The sequence below is a fragment of the Hydractinia symbiolongicarpus genome, chromosome 11 (assembly GCF_029227915.1).
Source record: "Hydractinia symbiolongicarpus strain clone_291-10 chromosome 11, HSymV2.1, whole genome shotgun sequence".
Taxonomy (NCBI): domain Eukaryota; kingdom Metazoa; phylum Cnidaria; class Hydrozoa; order Anthoathecata; family Hydractiniidae; genus Hydractinia; species Hydractinia symbiolongicarpus.
Window position 1 is genome coordinate 20,214,269 of NC_079885.1, and position 20,143 is coordinate 20,234,411.

A 20,143-nucleotide genomic window follows, 5' to 3' on the forward strand; every position below is an offset into this window, starting at 1 on the left:
ACGTAGTTTCAAGACTAAAACTAGCTTTGCTTTTACAATTATCGTGACATTAGGAATCATAAGCAGTGGTAGCGCTATCTGTTTCATCTGATCGAAGTATTTGTTCATTGCGTCCCAGGGTGGGCGTGAACCACCAACCTTTCGGTTAACAGCCGAACGCGCTAACCAATTGCGCCACGGAGACATGAAACTTACTGAAGTTTCCCTATTTAAAAGTTAGCTTATTTACTTTCATTTATTTTTAATAGCACATCTGATGATGCCAGTAAACATGGCTACAAGAGTAACACTACCGTTGCTCTTACAGTGAACGTGACATTAGGAATAAGAGGCAGTGATAGCACTCTCTGATTCTTCTGATGGACATATTTGTTCATCGCTTCCCCGTTTGGGCTTGAACCACCAACCTTTCCGTTAACAGCCGAACGCGCTAGCCAATTGCGGCACGGAGACACGAAACATACTGAAATATCCTTATTTACTAGTTAGCTAATTCAATTTCAATGTTTCTAACACCACATCTGACTATGCAAGTACACGTAGTTTCAAGACTAAAACTACCGTTGCTTTTACAATTATCCTGACATTAGGAATCATAAGCAGTGGTAGCACTATCTGTTTCATCTGATCGAAGTATTTGTTCATTGCGTCCCCGGGTAGGCTTGAACCACCAACCTTTCGGTTAACAGCCCAACGCGCTAACCAATTGCGCCACGGAGACATGAAACTTACTGAAGTTTCCCTATTTACAAGTTGGCTCATTTACTTTCATTTATTTTTAATAGCACATCTGATGATGCCAGTAGACATGGCTACAAGAGTAACACTACCGTTGCTCTTACAGTTAACGTGACATTAGGAATAAGAGGCAGTGATAGCACTCTCTGATTCTTCTGATGTATATATTTGTTCATCGCTTCCCCGGGTGGGCTTGAACCACCAACCTTTCCGTTAACAGCCGAACGCGCTAACCAATTGCGGCACGGAGATACGAAACATACTGAAGTATCCCTATTTACTAGTTAGCTAATTCAATTTCAATGTTTTTAACACCACATCTGACTATGCAAGTAAATATAGTTTCAAGACTAAAACTACCGTTGTTTTTACAATTATCGTGACATTATGAATCATAAGCAGTGGTAGCACTATCTGTTTCATCTGATGGAAGTATTTGTTCATTGCGTCCCCGGGTGGGCTTGAACCACCAACCTTTCGGTTTACAGCCGAACGCGCTAACCAATTCCGCCACAGAGACATGAAACTTACTGAAGGTTCCCTATTTACAAGTTGGCTCATTTACTTTCATTTATTTTTAATAGCACATCTGATGATGCCAGTAGACATGGCTACAAGAGTAACACTACCGTTGCTCTTACAGTTAACGTGACATTAGGAATAAGAGGCAGTGATAGCACTCTCTGATTCTTCTGATGGACATATTTGTTCATCGCTTCCCCGGGTGGGCTTGAACCACCAACCTTTCCCTTAACAGCCGAACGCGCTAACCAATTGCGGCACGGAGATACGAATTATACTGAAGTATCCCTATTTACTAGTTAGCTAATTCAATTTCAATGTTTTTAACACCACATCTGACTATGCAGGTAAACGTAGTTTCAAGACTAAAACTACCGTTGTTTTTACAATTAACGTGACATTAGGAATCATAAGCAGTGGTAGCTCTATCTGTTTCATCTGTTCGAAGTATTTGTTCATTGCGTCCCCGGGTAGGCTTGAACCACCAACCTTTCGGTTAACAGCCGAACGCGCTAACCAATTGCGCCACGGAGACATGAAACTTACTGAAGTTTCCCTATTTACAAGTTGTCTCATTTACTTTCATTTATTTTTAATAGCACATCTGTTGATGCCAGTAAACATGGCTACAAGAGTAACACTACCCTTGCTCTTACAGTTAACGTGACATTAGGAATAAGAGGCAGTGATAGCACTCTTTGATCAATCTGATCGAAGTATTTGTTCATTGCGTCCCCGGGTGGGCTTGAACCACCAACCTTTCGGTTAACAGCCGAACGCGCTAACCAATTGCGCCACGGAGACATTAAACGTACTGAAGGTTCCCTATTTACAAGTTGGCTCATTTACTTTCATTTATTTTTAATAGCACATCTGATGATGCCAGTAGACATGGCTACAAGAGTAACACTACCGTTGCTCTTACAGTTAACGTGACATTAGGAATAAGAGGCAGTGGTAGCTCTACCTGTTTCATCTGATCGAAGTATTTGTTAATTGCGTCCCCGGGTGGGCTTTAACCACCAACCTTTCGGTTAACAGCCGAACGCGCTAACCAATTGCGGCACTAAGACACGAAAAATACTGAAGTATCCCTATTTACTAGTTAGCTAATTCAATTTCAATGTTTTTAACACCACATCTGACTATGCAGGTAAACGTAGTTTCAAGACTAAAACTACCGTTGCTTTTACAATTATCGTGACATTAGGAATCATAAGCAGTGGTAGCACTATCTGTTTCATCTGATCGAAGTATTTGTTCATTGCGTCCCCGGGTGGGCTTGAACCACCAACCTTTCGGTTAACAGCCGAACGCGCTAACCAATTGCGCCACGAAGACATGAAACTTACTGAAGTTTCCCTATTTACAAGTTGGCTCATTTACTTTCATTTATTTCTACTAGCACATCTGATGATGCCAGTAAACATGGCTACAACAGTAACACTACCGTTGCTCTTACAGTTAACGTGACATTAGGAATAAGAGGCAGTGATAGCACTCTCTGATTTTTCTGATGGACATACTTGTTCATCGCTTCCCCGGGTTGGCTTGAACCACCAACCTTTCCGTTAACAGCCAAACGCGCTAACCAATTGCGGCACGGAGACACGAAACATACTGAAGTATCCCTATTTACTAGTTAGCTAATTCAATTTCAATGTTTTTAACACCACATCTGACTATGCCGGTAAACGTAGTTTCAAGACTAAAACTAGCTTTGCTTTTACAATTATCGTGACATTAGGAATCATAAGCAGTGGTAGCGCTATCTGTTTCATCTGATCGAAGTATTTGTTCATTGCGTCCCCGGGTGGGCGTGAACCACCAACCCTTCGGTTAACAGCCGAACGCGCTAACCAATTGCGCCACAGAGACATGAAACTTACTGAAGTTTCCCTATTTAAAAGTTAGCTTATTTACTTTCATTTATTTTTAATAGCACATCTGATGATGCCAGTAAACATGGCTACAAGAGTAACACTACCGTTGCTCTTACAGTGAACGTGACATTAGGAATAAGAGGCAGTGATAGCACTCTCTGATTTTTCTGATGGACATATTTGTCCATCGCTTCCCCGGGTGGGCTTGAACCACCAACCTTTCCGTTAACAGCCGAACGCGCTAACCAATTGCGGTACGGAGACACGAAACATACTGAAGTATCCCTATTTACTAGTTAGCTAATTCAATTTCAATGTTTTTAAGACCACATCTGACTATGCAGGTAAACGTAGTTTCAAGACTAAAATTACCGTTGCTTTTACAATTATCGTGACATTAGGAATCATAAGTACTGGTAGCTCTATCTGTTTCATCTGATCGAAGTATTTGTTCATTGCGTCCCCGGGTGGGCATGAACCACCCACCTTTCGGTTAATAGCCGAACGCGCTAACCAATTGCGCCACGGAGACATGAAACTTACTGAAGTTTCCCTATTTACAAGTTGGCTCATTTACTTTCATTTATTTTTAATAGCACATCTGATGATGCCAGTAGACATGGCTACAAGAGTAACACTACCGTTGCTCTTACAGTTAACGTGACATTAGGAATAAGAGGCAGTGATAGCACTCTCTGATTCTTCTGATGGATATATTTGTTCATCGCTTCCCCGGGTGGGCTTGAACCACCAACCTTTCCGTTAACAGCCGAACGCGCTAACCAATTGCGGCACGGAGATACGAAACATACTGAAGTATCCCTATTTACTAGTTAGCTAATTCAATTTCAATGTTTTTAACACCACATCTGACTATGCAAGTAAATGTAGTTTCAAGACTAAAACTACCGTTGTTTTTACAATTATCGTGACATTATGAATCATAAGCAGTGGTAGCACTATCTGTTTCATCTGATCGAAGTATTTGTTCATTGCGTCCCCGGGTGGGCTTGAACCACCAACCTTTCGGTTTACAGCCAAACGCGCTAACCAATTCCGCCACGGAGACATGAAACTTACTGAAGGTTCCCTATTTACAAGTTGGCTCATTTACTTTCATTTATTTTTAATAGCACATCTGATGATGCCAGTAGACATGGCTACAAGAGTAACACTACCGTTGCTCTTACAGTTAACGTGACATTAGGAATAAGAGGCAGTGATAGCACTCTCTGATTTTTCTGATGGACATATTTGTTCATCGCTTCCCCGGGTGGGCTTGAACCACCAACCTTTCCCTTAACAGCCAATCGAGCTAACCAATTGCGGCACGGAGATACGAAATATACTGAAGTATCCCTATTTACTAGTTAGCTAATTCAATTTCAATGTTTTTAACACCACATCTGACTATGCAGGTAAACGTAGTTTCAAGACTAAAACTACCGTTGTTTTTACAATTAACGTGACATTAGGAATCATTAGCAGTGGTAGCTCTATCTGTTTCATCTGATCGAAGTATTTGTTCATTGCGTCCCCGGGTAGGCTTGAACCACCAACCTTTCGGTTAACAGCCGAACGCGCTAACCAATTGCGCCACGGGACATGAAACTTACTGAAGTTTCCCTATTTACAAGTTGTCTCATTTACTTTCATTTATTTTTAATAGCACATATGTTGATGCCAGTAAACATGGCTACAAGAGTAACACTACCCTTGCTCTTACAGTTAACGTGACATTACGGATAAGAGGCAGTGATAGCACTCTCTGATTCTTCTGATGGACATATTTGTTCATCGCTTCCCCGGGTGGGCTTGAACCACCAACCTTTCCGTTAACAGCCGAACGCGCTAACCAATTGCGGTACGGAGACACGAAACATACTGAAGTATCCCTATTTTCTAGTCAGCTAATTCAATTTCAATCTTTTTAACACCACATCTGACTATGCAGGTAAACGTAGTTTCAAGACTAAAATTACCGTTGCTTTTACAATTATCGTGACATTAGGAATTGTAAGTAGTGGTAGCTCTATCTGTTTCATCTGATCGAAGTATTTGTTCATTGCGTCCCCGGGTTGGCTTGAACCACCCACCTTTCGGTTAACAGCCAAACGCGCTAACCAATTGCGCCACGGAGACATGAAACTTACTGAAGTTTCCCTATTTACAAGTTGGCTCATTTACTTTCATTTATTTTTAATAGCACATCTGATGATGCCAGTAGACATGGCTACAAGAGTAACACTACCGTTGCTCTTACAGTAAATGTGACATTAGGAATAAGAGGCAGTGATAGCACTCTCTGATCCTTCTGATGGACATATTTGTTCATCGCTTCCCCGGGTGGGCTTGAACCACCAACCTTTCCGTTAACAGCCGAACGCGCTAACCAATTGCGGCACGGAGATACTAATCATACTGAAGTATCCCTATTTACTAGTTAGCTAATTCAATTTCAATGTTTTTAACACCACATCTGACTATGCAGGTAAACGTAGTTTCAAGACTAAAACTACCGTTGTTTTTACAATTATCGTGACATTAGGAATCATAAGCAGTGGTAGCACTATCTGTTTCATCTGATCGAAGTATTTGTTCATTGCGTTCCCGGGTGGGCTTGAACCACCAACCTTTCGGTTAACAGCCGAACGCGCTAACCAATTGCGCCACGGAGACATGAAACTTACTGAAGGTTCCCTATTTACAAGTTGGCTCATTTACTTTCATTCATTTTTAATAGCACATCTGATGATGCCAGTAGACATGGCTACAAGAGTAACACTACCGTTGCTCATACAGTTAACGTGACATTAGGAATAAGAGGCAGTGGTAGCTCTACCTGTTTCATCTGATCGAAGTATTTGTTAATTGCGTCCCCGGGTGGGCTTGAACCACCAACCTTTCGGTTAACAGCCGAACGCGTTAACCAATTGCGCCACGGAGAAATGAAACTTACTGAAGTTTCCCTATTTACAAGTTGGCTCATTTACTTTCATTTATTTCTAATAGCACATCTGATGATGCCAGTAAACATGGCTACAAGAGTAACACTACCGTTGCTCTTAGGGTGAACGTGACATTAGGAATAAGAGGCAGTGATAGCACTCTCTGATTCTTCTGATGGACATATTTGTTCATCACTTCCCCGGGTGGGCTTGAACCACCAACCTTTCCGTTAACAGCCGAACACGCTAACCAATTACGGCACGGAGACACGAAACATACTAAAGTATCCCTATTTACTAGTTAGCTAATTCAATTTCAATGTTTTTAACACCACATCTGACTATGCAAGTACACGTAGTTTCAAGACTAAAACTACCGTTGCTTTTACAATTATCGTGACATTAGGAATCATAAGCAGTGGTAGCACTATCTGTTTCACCTGATCGAAGTATTTGTTCATTGCGTCCCCGGGTGGGCTTGAACCACCTACCTTTCGGTTAACAGCCGAACGCGCTAACCAGTTGCACCACGGAGACATGAAACTTACTGAAGTTTCCCTATTTACAAGTTGGCTCATTTACTTTCATTTATTTTTAATAGCACATCTGACTTTGCAGGTAAACGTAGTTTCAAGACTAAAACTACCGTTGCTTTTACAATTATCGTGACACTAGGAATCATAAGCAGGGGTAGCACTATCTGTTTCATCTGTTCGAAGTGTTTGTTCATTGCGTCCCCGGGTGGGCGTGAACCACCAACCTTTCGGTTAACAGCTGAACGCGCTAACCAATTGCGCCACGGAGACATGAAACTTACTGAAGTTTCCCTATTTACAAGTTGTCTCATTTACTTTCATTTATTTTTAATAGCACATCTGTTGATGCGAGTAAACATGGCTACAAGAGTAACACTACCGTTGCTCTTACAGTTAACGTGACATTATGAATAAGAGGCAGTGATAGCACTCTCTGATTCTTCTGATGGACATGTTTGTTCATCGCTTCCCTGGGTGGGCTTGAACCACCAACCTTTCCGTTAACAGCCAAACGCGCTAACCAATTGCGGTACGGAGACACGAAACATACTGAAGTATCCCTATTTACTAGTTAGCTAATTCAATTTCAATGTTTTTAACACCACATCTGACTATGCAGGTAAACGTAGTTTCAAGAATAAAAATACCGTTGCTTTTACAATTATCGTGACATTAGGAATCATAAGTAGTGGTAGCTCTATCTGTTTCATCTGATCGAAGTATTTGTTCATTGCGTCCCAGGGTGGGCGTGAACCACCAACCTTTCGGTTAACAGCCGAACGCGCTAACCAATTGCGCCACGGAAACATGAAACTTACTGAAGTTTCCCTATTTACAAGTTGTCTCATTTACTTTCATTTATTTTTATTAGCACATCTGTTGATGCCAGTAAACATGGCTACAAGAGTAACACTACCGTTGCTCTTACAGTAAACGTGACATTAGGAATAAGAGGCAGTGATAGCACTCTTTGATTCATCTGATCGAAGTATTTGTTCATTGCGTCCCCGGGTGGGCTTAACCACCAACTTTTCCGTTAACAGCCAAACGCGATAACCAATTCCGGCACGGAGACACGAAACATGCTGAAGTTTTCCTATTTACAAGTTGGCTCATGTACTTTCATTTATTTTTAATAGCACATCTGATCATGCCAGCAAACATGGCTACAAGAGTAACACTACCGTTGCTCTTACAGTTAACGTGACATTAGGAATAAGAGGCAGTGATAGCACTCTTTGATTCATCTGATCGAAGTATTTGTTCATTGCGTCCCCGGGTGGGCTTGAACCACCAACTTTTCCGTTAACAGCTAAACGCGCTAACCAATTCCGGCACGGAGACACGAAACATACTGAAGTTTTCCTATTTACAAGTTGGCTCATTTACTTTCATTTATTTTTAATAGCACATCTGACTATGCAGGTAAACGTAGTTTCAAGACTAAAACTACCGTTGCTTTTACAATTATCGTGACACTAGGAATCATAAGCAGGGGTAGCATTATCTGTTTCATCTGTTCGAAGTGTTTGTTCATTGCGTCCCCGGGTGGGCTTGAACCACCAACCTTTCGGTTAACAGCCGAACGCGCTAACCAATTGCGCCACGGAGACATGAAACTTACTGAAGTTTCCCTATTTACAAGTTGTCTCATTTACTTTCATTTATTTTTAATAGCACATCTGTTGATGCGAGTAAACATGGCTACAAGAGTAACACTACCGTTGCTCTTACAGTTAACGTGACATTATGAATAAGAGGCAGTGATAGCACTCTCTGATTCTTCTGATGGACATGTTTGTTCATCGCTACCCCGGGTGGGCTTGAACCACCAACCTTTCCGTTAACAGCCAAACGCGCTAACCAATTGCGGTACGGAGACACGAAACATACTGAAGTATCCCTATTTACTAGTTAGCTAATTCAATTTCAATGTTTTTAACACCCCATCTGACTATGCAGGTAAACGTAGTTTCAAGACTAAAATTACCGTTGCTTTTACAATTATCGTGACATTAGGAATCATAAGTAGTGGTAGCTCTATCTGTTTCATCTGATCGAAGTATTTGTTCATTGCGTCCCCGGGTAGGCTGGAACCACCAACCTTTCGGTTATCAGCCGAACGCGCTAACCAATTGCGCCACGGAGACATGAAACTTACTGAAGTTTCCCTATTTACAAGCTGTCTCATTTACCTTCATTTATTTTTATTAGCACATCTGTTGATGCCAGTAAACATGGCTACAAGAGTAACACTACCGTTGCTCTTACAGTTAACGTGACATTAGGAATAAGAGGCAGTGATAGCACTCTTTGATTCATCTGATCGAAGTATTTGTTCATTGCGTCCCCGGGTGGGCTTAACCACCAACTTTTCCGTTAACAGCCAAACGCGCTAACCAATTCCGGCACGGAGACACGAAACATGCTGAAGTTTTGCTATTTACAAGTTGGCTCATGTACTTTCATTTATTTTTAATAGCACATCTGATGATGCCAGCAAACATGCCTACAAGAGTAACACTACCGTTGCTCTTACAGTTAACGTGACATTAGGAATAAGAGGCAGTGATAGCACTCTTTGATTCATCTGATCGAAGTATTTGTTCATTGCGTCCCCGGGTGGGCTTGAACCACCAACTTTTCCGTTAACAGCTAAACGCGTTAACCAATTCCGGCACGGAGACACGAAACATACTGAAGTTTTCCTATTTACAAGTTGGCTCATTTACTTTCATTTATTTTTAATAGCACATCTGTTGATGCAAGTAAACATGGCTACAAGAGTAGCACTACCGTTGCTCTTACAGTAAACGTGACATTAGGAATAAGAGGCAGTGATAGCACTCTCTGATTCTTCTGATGGACATATTTGTTCACCGCTTCCCCGGGTGGGCTTGAACCACCAACCTTTCCGTTAACAGCCGAACGCGCTAACCAATTGCGGTACGGAGACACGAAACATACTGAAGTATCCCTATTTACTAGTTAGCTAATTCAATTTCAATGTTTTTAACACCACATCTGACTATGCAGGTAAACGTAGTTTCAAGACTAAAATTACCGTTGCTTTTACAATTATCGTGACATTAGGAATCATAAGTAGTGGTAGCTCTATCTGTTTCATCTGATCGAAGTATTTGTTCATTGCGTCCCCGGGTAGGCTTGAACCACCAACCTTTCGGTTAACAGCCGAACGCGCTAACCAATTGCACCACGGAGACATGAAACTTACTGAAGTTTCCCTATTTACAAGTTGTCTCATTTACTTTCATTTATTTTTATTAGCACATCTGTTGATGCCAGTAAACATGGCTACAAGAGTAACACTACCGTTGCTCTTACAGTTAACGTGACATTAGGAATAAGAGGCAGTGATGGCGCTCTCTGATTCTTCTGATGGACATATTGGTTCATTGCTTCCCCGGGTGGGCTTGAACCACCAACCTTTCCCTTAACAGCGGAACGCGCTAACCAATTCCGGCACGGAGACACGAAACATACTGAAGTATCCCTATTTACTAGTTAGCTAATTCAATTTCAATGTTTTTGACACTACATCTGACTATGCAGGTAAACGTAGTTTCAAGACTAAAACTACAGTTGCTTTTATAATTATCGTGACATTAGGAATCAGAAGCAGTGGTAGCACTATCTGTTTTATCTGATCGAAGTATTTGTTCATTGCGTCCCAGGGTGGGCTTGAACCACCAACCTTTCGGTTAACAGCCGAACGCGCTAACCAATTGCGCCACGGAAACATGAAACTTACTGAAGTTTCCCTATTTACAAGTTGTCTCATTTACTTTCATTTATTTTTATTAGCACATCTGTTGATGCCAGTAAACATGGCTACAAGAGTAACACTACCGTTGCTCTTACAGTAAACGTGACATTAGGAATAAGAGGCAGTGATAGCACTCTTTGATTCATCTGATCGAAGTATTTGTTCATTGCGTCCCCGGGTGGGCTTGAACCACCAACTTTTCCGTTAACAGCTAAACGCGCTAACCAATTCCGGCACGGAGACACGAAACATACTGAAGTTTTCCTATTTACAAGTTGGCTCATTTACTTTCATTTATTTTTAATAGCACATCTGACTATGCAGGTAAACGTAGTTTCAAGACTAAAACTACCGTTGCTTTTACAATTATCGTGACACTAGGAATCATAAGCAGGGGTAGCATTATCTGTTTCATCTGTTCGAAGTGTTTGTTCATTGCGTCCCCGGGTGGGCTTGAACCACCAACCTTTCGGTTAACAGCCGAACGCGCTAACCAATTGCGCCACGGAGACATGAAACTTACTGAAGTTTCCCTATTTACAAGTTGTCTCATTTACTTTCATTTATTTTTAATAGCACATCTGTTGATGCGAGTAAACATGGCTACAAGAGTAACACTACCGTTGCTCTTACAGTTAACGTGACATTATGAATAAGAGGCAGTGATAGCACTCTCTGATTCTTCTGATGGACATGTTTGTTCATCGCTACCCCGGGTGGGCTTGAACCACCAACCTTTCCGTTAACAGCCAAACGCGCTAACCAATTGCGGTACGGAGACACGAAACATACTGAAGTATCCCTATTTACTAGTTAGCTAATTCAATTTCAATGTTTTTAACACCCCATCTGACTATGCAGGTAAACGTAGTTTCAAGACTAAAATTACCGTTGCTTTTACAATTATCGTGACATTAGGAATCATAAGTAGTGGTAGCTCTATCTGTTTCATCTGATCGAAGTATTTGTTCATTGCGTCCCCGGGTAGGCTGGAACCACCAACCTTTCGGTTAACAGCCGAACGCGCTAACCAATTGCGCCACGGAGACATGAAACTTACTGAAGTTTCCCTATTTACAAGTTGTCTCATTTACCTTCATTTATTTTTATTAGCACATCTGTTGATGCCAGTAAACATGGCTACAAGAGTAACACTACCGTTGCTCTTACAGTTAACGTGACATTAGGAATAAGAGGCAGTGATAGCACTCTTTGATTCATCTGATCGAAGTATTTGTTCATTGCGTCCCCGGGTGGGCTTAACCACCAACTTTTCCGTTAACAGCCAAACGCGCTAACCAATTCCGGCACGGAGACACGAAACATGCTGAAGTTTTGCTATTTACAAGTTGGCTCATGTACTTTCATTTATTTTTAATAGCACATCTGATGATGCCAGCAAACATGCCTACAAGAGTAACACTACCGTTGCTCTTACAGTTAACTTGACATTAGGAATAAGAGGCAGTGATAGCACTCTTTGATTCATCTGATCGAAGTATTTGTTCATTGCGTCCCCGGGTGGGCTTGAACCACCAACTTTTCCGTTAACAGCTAAACGCGTTAACCAATTCCGGCACGGAGACACGAAACATACTGAAGTTTTCCTATTTACAAGTTGGCTCATTTACTTTCATTTATTTTTAATAGCACATCTGTTGATGCAAGTAAACATGGCTACAAGAGTAGCACTACCGTTGCTCTTACAGTAAACGTGACATTAGGAATAAGATGCAGTGATAGCACTCTCTGATTCTTCTGATGGACATATTTGTTCACCGCTTCCCCGGGTGGGCTTGAACCACCAACCTTTCCGTTAACAGCCGAACGCGCTAACCAATTGCGGTACGGAGACACGAAACATACTGAAGTATCCCTATTTACTAGTTAGCTAATTCAATTTCAATGTTTTTAACACCACATCTGACTATGCAGGTAAACGTAGTTTCAAGACTAAAATTACCGTTGCTTTTACAATTATCGTGACATTAGGAATCATAAGTAGTGGTAGCTCTATCTGTTTCATCTGATCGAAGTATTTGTTCATTGCGTCCCCGGGTAGGCTTGAACCACCAACCTTTCGGTTAACAGCCGAACGCGCTAACCAATTGCGCCACGGAGACATGAAACTTACTGAAGTTTCCCTATTTACAAGTTGTCTCATTTACTTTCATTTATTTTTATTAGCACATCTGTTGATGCCAGTAAACATGGCTACAAGAGTAACACTACCGTTGCTCTTACAGTTAACGTGACATTAGGAATAAGAGGCAGTGATGGCGCTCTCTGATTCTTCTGATGGACATATTGGTTCATTGCTTCCCCGGGTGGGCTTGAACCACCAACCTTTCCCTTAACAGCGGAACGCGCTAACCAATTCCGGCACGGAGACACGAAACATACTGAAGTATCCCTATTTACTAGTTAGCTAATTCAATTTCAATGTTTTTGACACTACATCTGACTATGCAGGTAAACGTAGTTTCAAGACTAAAACTACAGTTGCTTTTATAATTATCGTGACATTAGGAATCAGAAGCAGTGGTAGCACTATCTGTTTTATCTGATCGAAGTATTTGTTCATTGCGTCCCCGGGCGGGCTTGAACCACCAACCTTTCGGTTAGCAGCCGAACGCCCTAACCAATTGCGCCACGGAGACATGAAAATTACTGAAGTTTCCCTATTTACAAGTTGGCTCATTTACTTTCATTTATTTTTATAAGCACATCTGATGATGCCAGTAAACATGGCTACAAGAGTAACACTACCGTTGCTCTTAGGGTGAACGTGACATTAGGAATAAGAGGCAGTGATAGCACTCTCTGATTCTTCTGATGGACATATTTGTTCATCGCTTCCCCGGGTGGGCTTGAACCACCAACCTTTCCGTTAACAGCCGAACACGCTAACCAATTACGGCACGGAGACACGAAACATACTAAAGTATCCCTATTTACTAGTTAGCTAATTCAATTTCAATGTTTTTAACACCACATCTGACTATGCAAGTACACGTAGTTTCAAGACTAAAACTACCGTTGCTTTTACAATTATCGTGACATTAGGAATCATAAGCAGTGGTAGCACTATCTGTTTCACCTGATCGAAGTATTTGTTCATTGCGTCCCCGGGTGGGCTTGAACCACCTACCTTTCGGTTAACAGCCGAACGCGCTAACCAGTTGCGCCACGGAGACATGAAACTTACTGAAGTTTCCCTATTTACAAGTTGTCTCATTTACTTTCATTTATTTTTAATAGCACATCTGTTGATGCAAGTAAACATGGCTACAAGAGTAACACTACCGTTGCTCTTACAGTTAACGTGACATTATGAATAAGAGGCAGTGATAGCACTCTCTGATTCTTCTGATGGACATGTTTGTTCATCGCTTCCCTGGGTGGGCTTGAACCACCAACCTTTCCGTTAACAGCCAAACGCGCTAACCAATTGAGGTACGGAGACACGAAACATACTGAAGTATCCCTATTTACTAGTTAGCTAATTCAATTTCAATGTTTTTAACACCACATCTGACTATGCAGGTAAACGTAGTTTCAAGAATAAAAATACCGTTGCTTTTACAATTATCGTGACATTAGGAATCATAAGTAGTGGTAGCTCTATCTGTTTCATCTGATCGAAGTATTTGTTCATTGTGTCCCCGGGTAGGCTAGAACCACCAACCTTTCGGTTAACAGCCGAACGCGCTAACCAATTGCGCCACGGAAACATGAAACTTACTGAAGTTTCCCTATTTACAAGTTGTCTCATTTACTTTCATTTATTTTTATTAGCACATCTGTTGATGCCAGTAAACATGGCTACAAGAGTAACACTACCGTTGCTCTTACAGTAAACGTGACATTAGGAATAAGAGGCAGTGATAGCACTCTTTGATTCATCTGATCGAAGTAATTGTTCATTGCGTCCCCGGGTGGGCTTAACCACCAACTTTTCCGTTAACAGCCAAACGCGATAACCAATTCCGGCACGGAGACACGAAACATGCTGAAGTTTTCCTATTTACAAGTTGGCTCATGTACTTTCATTTATTTTTAATAGCACATCTGATCATGCCAGCAAACATGGCTACAAGAGTAACACTACCGTTGGTCTTACAGTTAACGTGACATTAGGAATAAGAGGCAGTGATAGCACTCTTTGATTCATCTGATCGAAGTATTTGTTCATTGCGTCCCCGGGTGGGCTTGAACCACCAACTTTTCCGTTAACAGCTAAACGCGCTAACCAATTCCGGCACGGAGACACGAAACATACTGAAGTTTTCCTATTTACAAGTTGGCTCATTTACTTTCATTTATTTTTAATAGCACATCTGACTATGCAGGTAAACGTAGTTTCAAGACTAAAACTACCGTTGCTTTTACAATTATCGTGACACTAGGAATCATAAGCAGGGGTAGCATTATCTGTTTCATCTGTTCGAAATGTTTGTTCATTGCGTCCCCGGGTGGGCTTGAACCACCAACCTTTCGGTTAACAGCCGAACGCGCTAACCAATTGCGCCACGGAGACATGAAACTTACTGAAGTTTCCCTATTTACAAGTTGTCTCATTTACTTTCATTTATTTTTAATAGCACATCTGTTGATGCGAGTAAACATGGCTACAAGAGTAACACTACCGTTGCTCTTACAGTTAACGTGACATTATGAATAAGAGGCAGTGATAGCACTCTCTGATTCTTCTGATGGACATGTTTGTTCATCGCTACCCCGGGTGGGCTTGAACCACCAACCTTTCCGTTAACAGCCAAACGCGCTAACCAATTGCGGTACGGAGACACGAAACATACTGAAGTATCCCTATTTACTAGTTAGCTAATTCAATTTCAATGTTTTTAACACCACATCTGACTATGCAGGTAAACGCAGTTTCAAGACTAAAATTACCGTTGCTTTTACAATTATCGTGACATTAGGAATCATAAGTAGTGGTAGCTCTATCTGTTTCATCTGATCGAAGTATTTGTTCATTGCGTCCCCGGGTAGGCTGGAACCACCAACCTTTCGGTTAACAGCCGAACGCGCTAACCAATTGCGCCACGGAGACATGAAACTTACTGAAGTTTCCCTATTTACAAGTTGTCTCATTTACTTTCATTTATTTTTATTAGCACATCTGTTGATGCCAGTAAACATGGCTACAAGAGTAACACTACCGTTGCTCTTACAGTTAACGTGACATTAGGAATAAGAGGCAGTGATAGCACTCTTTGATTCATCTGATCGAAGTATTTGTTCATTGCGTCCCCGGGTGGGCTTAACCACCAACTTTTCCGTTAACAGCCAAACGCGCTAACCAATTCCGGCACGGAGACACGAAACATGCTGAAGTTTTGCTATTTACAAGTTGGCTCATGTACTTTCATTTATTTTTAATAGCACATCTGATGATGCCAGCAAACATGCCTACAAGAGTAACACTACCGTTGCTCTTACAGTTAGCGTGACATTAGGAATAAGAGGCAGTGATAGCACTCTTTGATTCATCTGATCGAAGTATTTGTTCATTGCGTCCCCGGGTGGGCTTGAACCACCAACTTTTCCGTTAACAGCTAAACGCGTTAACCAATTCCGGCACGGAGACACGAAACATACTGAAGTTTTCCTATTTACAAGTTGGCTCATTTACTTTCATTTATTTTTAATAGCACATCTGTTGATGCGAGTAAACATGGCTACAAGAGTAGCACTACCGTTGCTCTTACAGTAAACGTGACATTAGGAATAAGAGGCAGTGATAGCACTCTCTGATTCTTCTGATGGACATATTTGTTCACCGCTTCCCCGGGTGGGCTTGAACCACCAACCTTTCCGTTAACAGCCGAACGCGCTCACCAATTGCGGTACGGAGACACGAAACATACTGAAGTATCCCTATTTACTAGTTAGCTAATTCAATTTCAATGTTTTTAACACCACATCTGACTATGCAGGTAAACGTAGTTTCAAGACTAAAATCACCGTTGCTTTTACAATTATCGTGACATTAGGAATCATAAGTAGTGGTAGCTCTATCTGTTTCATCTGATCGAAGTATTTGTTCATTGCGTCCCCGGGTAGGCTTGAACCACCAACCTTTCGGTTAACAGCCGAACGCGCTAACCAATTGCGCCACGGAGACATGAAACTTACTGAAGTTTCCCTATTTACAAGTTGTCTCATTTACTTTCATTTATTTTTATTAGCACATCTGTTGATGCCAGTAAACATGGCTACAAGAGTAACACTACCGTTGCTCTTACAGTTAACGTGACATTAGGAATAAGAGGCAGTGATAGCACTCTTTGATTCATCTGATCGAAGTATTTGTTCATTGCGTCCCCGGGTGGGCTTGAACCACCAACTTTTCCGTTAACAGCCAAACGCGCTAACCAATTCCGGCACGGAGACACGAAAGATACTGAAGTTTTCCTATTTACAAGTTGGCTCATTTACTTTCATTTATTTTTAATAGCACATCTGATGATGCCAGCAAACATGGCTACAAGAGTAACACTACCGTTGCTCTTACAGTTAACGTGACATTAGGAATAACAGGCAGTGATAGCACTCTCTTATTCTTCTGATGGACATATTTGTTCATCGCTTCCCCGGGTGGGCTTGAACCACCAACCTTTCCGTTAACAGCCGAACGCGCTAACCAATTGCGGTACGGAGACACGAAACATACTGAAGTATCCCTATTTACTAGTTAGCTAATTCAATTTCAATCTTTTTAACACCACATCTGACTATGCAGGTAAACATAGTTTCAAGACTAAAATTACCGTTGCTTTTACAATTATCGTGACATTAGGAATCGTAAGTAGTGGTAGCTCTATCTGTTTCATCTGATCGAAGTATTTGTTCATTGCGTCCCCGGGTGGGCTCGAACCACCCACCTTTCGGTTAACAGCCAAACGCGCTAACCAATTGCGCAACGGAGACATGAAACTTACTGAAGTTTCCCTATTTACAAGTTGGCTCATTTACTTTCATTTATTTTTATTAGCACATCTGTTGATGCCAGTAGACATGGCTACAAGGGTAACACTACCGTTGCTCTTACAGTAAACGTGACATTAGGAATAAGAGGCAGTGATAGCACTCTCTGATTCTTCTGATGGACATATTTGTTCATCGCTTCCCTGGGTGGGCTTGAACCACCAACCTTTCCGTTAACAGCCGAACGCGCTAACCAATTGCGGCACGGAGATACTAATCATACTGAAGTATCCCTATTTACTAGTTAGCTAATTCAATTTCAATGTTTTTAACACCACATCTGACTATGCAGGTAAACGTAGTTTCAAGACTAAAACTACCGTTGTTTTTACAATTATCGTGACATTAGGAATCATAAGCAGTGGTAGCACTATCTATTTCATCTGATCGAAGTATTTGTTCATTGCGTCCCCGGGTGGGCTTGAACCACCAACCTTTCGGTTAACAGCCGAACGCGCTAACCAATTGCGCCACGGAGACATGAAAATTACTGAAGTTTCCCTATTTACAAGTTGGCTCATTTACTTTCATTTATTTCTAATAGCACATCTGATGATGCCAGTAAACATGGCTACAAGAGTAACACTACCGTTGCTCTTACAGTTAACGTGACATTAGGAATAAGAGGCAGTGATAGCGCTCTCTGATTCTTCTGATGGACATATTTGTTCATTGCGTCCCCGGGCGGGCTTGAACCACCAACCTTTCGGTTAACAGCCGAACGCGCTAACCAATTGCGCCACGGAGACATGGAAATTACTGAAGTTTCCCTATTTACAAGTTGGCTCATTTACTTTTATTTATTTTTAATAGCACATCTGATGATGCCAGTAAACATGCCTACAAGAGTAACACTACCGTTGCTCTTACAGTTAACGTGACATTAGGAATAAGAGGCAGTGATAGCACTCTCTGATTCTTCTGATGGACATATTTGTTCATCGCTTCCCCGGGTGGGCTTGAACCACCAACCTTTCCCTTAACAGCCGAACGCGCAAACCAATTGCGGCACGGAGATACGAAATATACTGAAGTGTCCCTATTTACTAGTTAGCTAATTCAATTTCAATGTTTTTAACACCACATCTGACTATGCAGGTAAACGTAGTTTCAAGACTAAAACTACCGTTGTTTTTACAATTATCGTGACATTAGGAATCATAAGCAGTGGTAGCTCTATCCGTTTCATCTGATCGAAGTATTTGTTCATTGCGTCCCCGGGTAGGCTTGAACCACCAACCTTTCGGTTAACAGCCGAACGCGCTAACCAATTGCGCCACGGAGACATGAAACTTACTGAAGGTTCCCTATTTACAAGTTGTCTCATTTACTTTCATTTATTTTTAATAGCACATCTGATGATGCCAGTAAACATGCCTACAAGAGTAACACTACCGTTGCTCTTACAGTTAACGTGACATTAGGAATAAGAGGCAGTGATAGCACTCTCTGATTCTTCTGATGGACATATTTGTTCATCGCTTCCCCGGGTGGGCTTGAACCACCAACCTTTCCCTTAACAGCCGAACGCGCAAACCAATTGCGGCACGGAGATACGAAATATACTGAAGTGTCCCTATTTACTAGTTAGCTAATTCAATTTCAATGTTTTTAACACCACATCTGACTATGCAGGTAAACGTAGTTTCAAGACTAAAACTACCGTTGTTTTTACAATTATCGTGACATTAGGAATCATAAGCAGTGGTAGCTCTATCCGTTTCATCTGATCGAAGTATTTGTTCATTGCGTCCCCGGGTAGGCTTGAACCACCAACCTTTCGGTTAACAGCCGAACGCGCTAACCAATTGCGCCACGGAGACATGAAACTTACTGAAGGTTCCCTATTTACAAGTTGTCTCATTTACTTTCATTTATTTTTAATAGCACATCTGTTGATGCCAGTAAACATGGCTACAAGAATAACACTACCGTTGCTCTTACAGTTAACGTGACATTAGGAATAAGAGGGAGTGATAGCACTCTTTGATTCATCTGATCGAAGTATTTGTTCATTGCGTCCCCGGATGGGCTTGAACCACCAACTTTTCCGTTAACAGCCAAACGCGCTAACCAATTCCGGCACGGAGACACGAAACATACTGAAGTTTTCCTATTTACAAGTTGGCTCATTTACTTTCATTTATTTTTAATAGCACATCTGATGATGCGAGTAAACATGGCTACAAGAATAACACTACCGTTGCTCTTACAGTTAACATGACATTAGGAATAAGAGGCAGTGATAGCACTCTCTGATCCTTCTGTTGGACATGTTTGTTCATCGCTTCCCCGGGTGGGCTTGAACCACCAACCTTTCCGTTAACAGCCAAACGCGCTAACCAATTGCAGTACGGAGACACGAAACATACTGAAGTATCCCTATTTACTAGTTAGCTAATTCAATTTCAATGTTTTTAACACAACATCTGACTATGCAGGTAAACGTAGTTTCAAGACTAAAATTACCGTTGCTTTTACAATTATCGTGACATTAGGAATCATAAGTAGTGGTAGCTCTATCTGTTTCATCTGTTCGAAGTATTTGTTCATTGCGTCCCCGGGTGGGCTGGAACCACCAACCTTTCGGTTAACAGCCGAACGCGCTAACCAATTGCGCCACGGAGACACGAAACATGCTGAAGTTTTCCTATTTACAAGTTGGCTCATTTACTTTCATTTATTTTTAATAGCACATCTGATGATGCCAGCAAA

General features: G+C 41.5%; 18 non-coding genes across 18 annotated transcripts; all 18 read right to left on the bottom strand.

The window, feature by feature from the left end:
- Positions 1 to 1,184: 1,184 nt before the first annotated feature.
- Positions 1,185 to 1,258, bottom strand: Trnay-gua (transfer RNA tyrosine (anticodon GUA)). Its single transcript has one exon. It is a non-coding gene; the product is annotated as a tRNA-Tyr (tRNA).
- Positions 1,259 to 1,721: 463 nt separating this feature from the next.
- On the bottom strand, positions 1,722 to 1,795 carry Trnan-guu (transfer RNA asparagine (anticodon GUU)). Its single transcript has one exon. It is a non-coding gene; the product is annotated as a tRNA-Asn (tRNA).
- Positions 1,796 to 1,990: 195 nt separating this feature from the next.
- Trnan-guu (transfer RNA asparagine (anticodon GUU)) lies at positions 1,991 to 2,064 on the bottom strand. Its single transcript has one exon. It is a non-coding gene; the product is annotated as a tRNA-Asn (tRNA).
- A 463-nt stretch (positions 2,065 to 2,527) lies between these two features.
- On the bottom strand, positions 2,528 to 2,601 carry Trnan-guu (transfer RNA asparagine (anticodon GUU)). Its single transcript has one exon. It is a non-coding gene; the product is annotated as a tRNA-Asn (tRNA).
- Positions 2,602 to 3,601: 1,000 nt separating this feature from the next.
- Trnan-auu (transfer RNA asparagine (anticodon AUU)) lies at positions 3,602 to 3,675 on the bottom strand. The gene has a single exon. It is a non-coding gene; the product is annotated as a tRNA-Asn (tRNA).
- A 2,073-nt stretch (positions 3,676 to 5,748) lies between these two features.
- On the bottom strand, positions 5,749 to 5,822 carry Trnan-guu (transfer RNA asparagine (anticodon GUU)). The gene has a single exon. It is a non-coding gene; the product is annotated as a tRNA-Asn (tRNA).
- Positions 5,823 to 8,166: 2,344 nt separating this feature from the next.
- Trnan-guu (transfer RNA asparagine (anticodon GUU)) lies at positions 8,167 to 8,240 on the bottom strand. The gene has a single exon. It is a non-coding gene; the product is annotated as a tRNA-Asn (tRNA).
- A 463-nt stretch (positions 8,241 to 8,703) lies between these two features.
- Trnai-gau (transfer RNA isoleucine (anticodon GAU)) lies at positions 8,704 to 8,777 on the bottom strand. Its single transcript has one exon. It is a non-coding gene; the product is annotated as a tRNA-Ile (tRNA).
- Positions 8,778 to 10,852: 2,075 nt separating this feature from the next.
- On the bottom strand, positions 10,853 to 10,926 carry Trnan-guu (transfer RNA asparagine (anticodon GUU)). Its single transcript has one exon. It is a non-coding gene; the product is annotated as a tRNA-Asn (tRNA).
- A 1,537-nt stretch (positions 10,927 to 12,463) lies between these two features.
- Trnan-guu (transfer RNA asparagine (anticodon GUU)) lies at positions 12,464 to 12,537 on the bottom strand. Its single transcript has one exon. It is a non-coding gene; the product is annotated as a tRNA-Asn (tRNA).
- A 1,000-nt stretch (positions 12,538 to 13,537) lies between these two features.
- Positions 13,538 to 13,611, bottom strand: Trnan-guu (transfer RNA asparagine (anticodon GUU)). The gene has a single exon. It is a non-coding gene; the product is annotated as a tRNA-Asn (tRNA).
- Positions 13,612 to 14,880: 1,269 nt separating this feature from the next.
- Positions 14,881 to 14,954, bottom strand: Trnan-guu (transfer RNA asparagine (anticodon GUU)). The gene has a single exon. It is a non-coding gene; the product is annotated as a tRNA-Asn (tRNA).
- A 1,537-nt stretch (positions 14,955 to 16,491) lies between these two features.
- Trnan-guu (transfer RNA asparagine (anticodon GUU)) lies at positions 16,492 to 16,565 on the bottom strand. Its single transcript has one exon. It is a non-coding gene; the product is annotated as a tRNA-Asn (tRNA).
- Positions 16,566 to 17,834: 1,269 nt separating this feature from the next.
- Positions 17,835 to 17,908, bottom strand: Trnan-guu (transfer RNA asparagine (anticodon GUU)). The gene has a single exon. It is a non-coding gene; the product is annotated as a tRNA-Asn (tRNA).
- Positions 17,909 to 18,103: 195 nt separating this feature from the next.
- On the bottom strand, positions 18,104 to 18,177 carry Trnan-guu (transfer RNA asparagine (anticodon GUU)). Its single transcript has one exon. It is a non-coding gene; the product is annotated as a tRNA-Asn (tRNA).
- Positions 18,178 to 18,640: 463 nt separating this feature from the next.
- Trnan-guu (transfer RNA asparagine (anticodon GUU)) lies at positions 18,641 to 18,714 on the bottom strand. The gene has a single exon. It is a non-coding gene; the product is annotated as a tRNA-Asn (tRNA).
- Positions 18,715 to 19,177: 463 nt separating this feature from the next.
- Positions 19,178 to 19,251, bottom strand: Trnan-guu (transfer RNA asparagine (anticodon GUU)). Its single transcript has one exon. It is a non-coding gene; the product is annotated as a tRNA-Asn (tRNA).
- Positions 19,252 to 19,983: 732 nt separating this feature from the next.
- Trnan-guu (transfer RNA asparagine (anticodon GUU)) lies at positions 19,984 to 20,057 on the bottom strand. Its single transcript has one exon. It is a non-coding gene; the product is annotated as a tRNA-Asn (tRNA).
- Between the last annotated feature and the right edge of the window lie 86 nt (positions 20,058 to 20,143).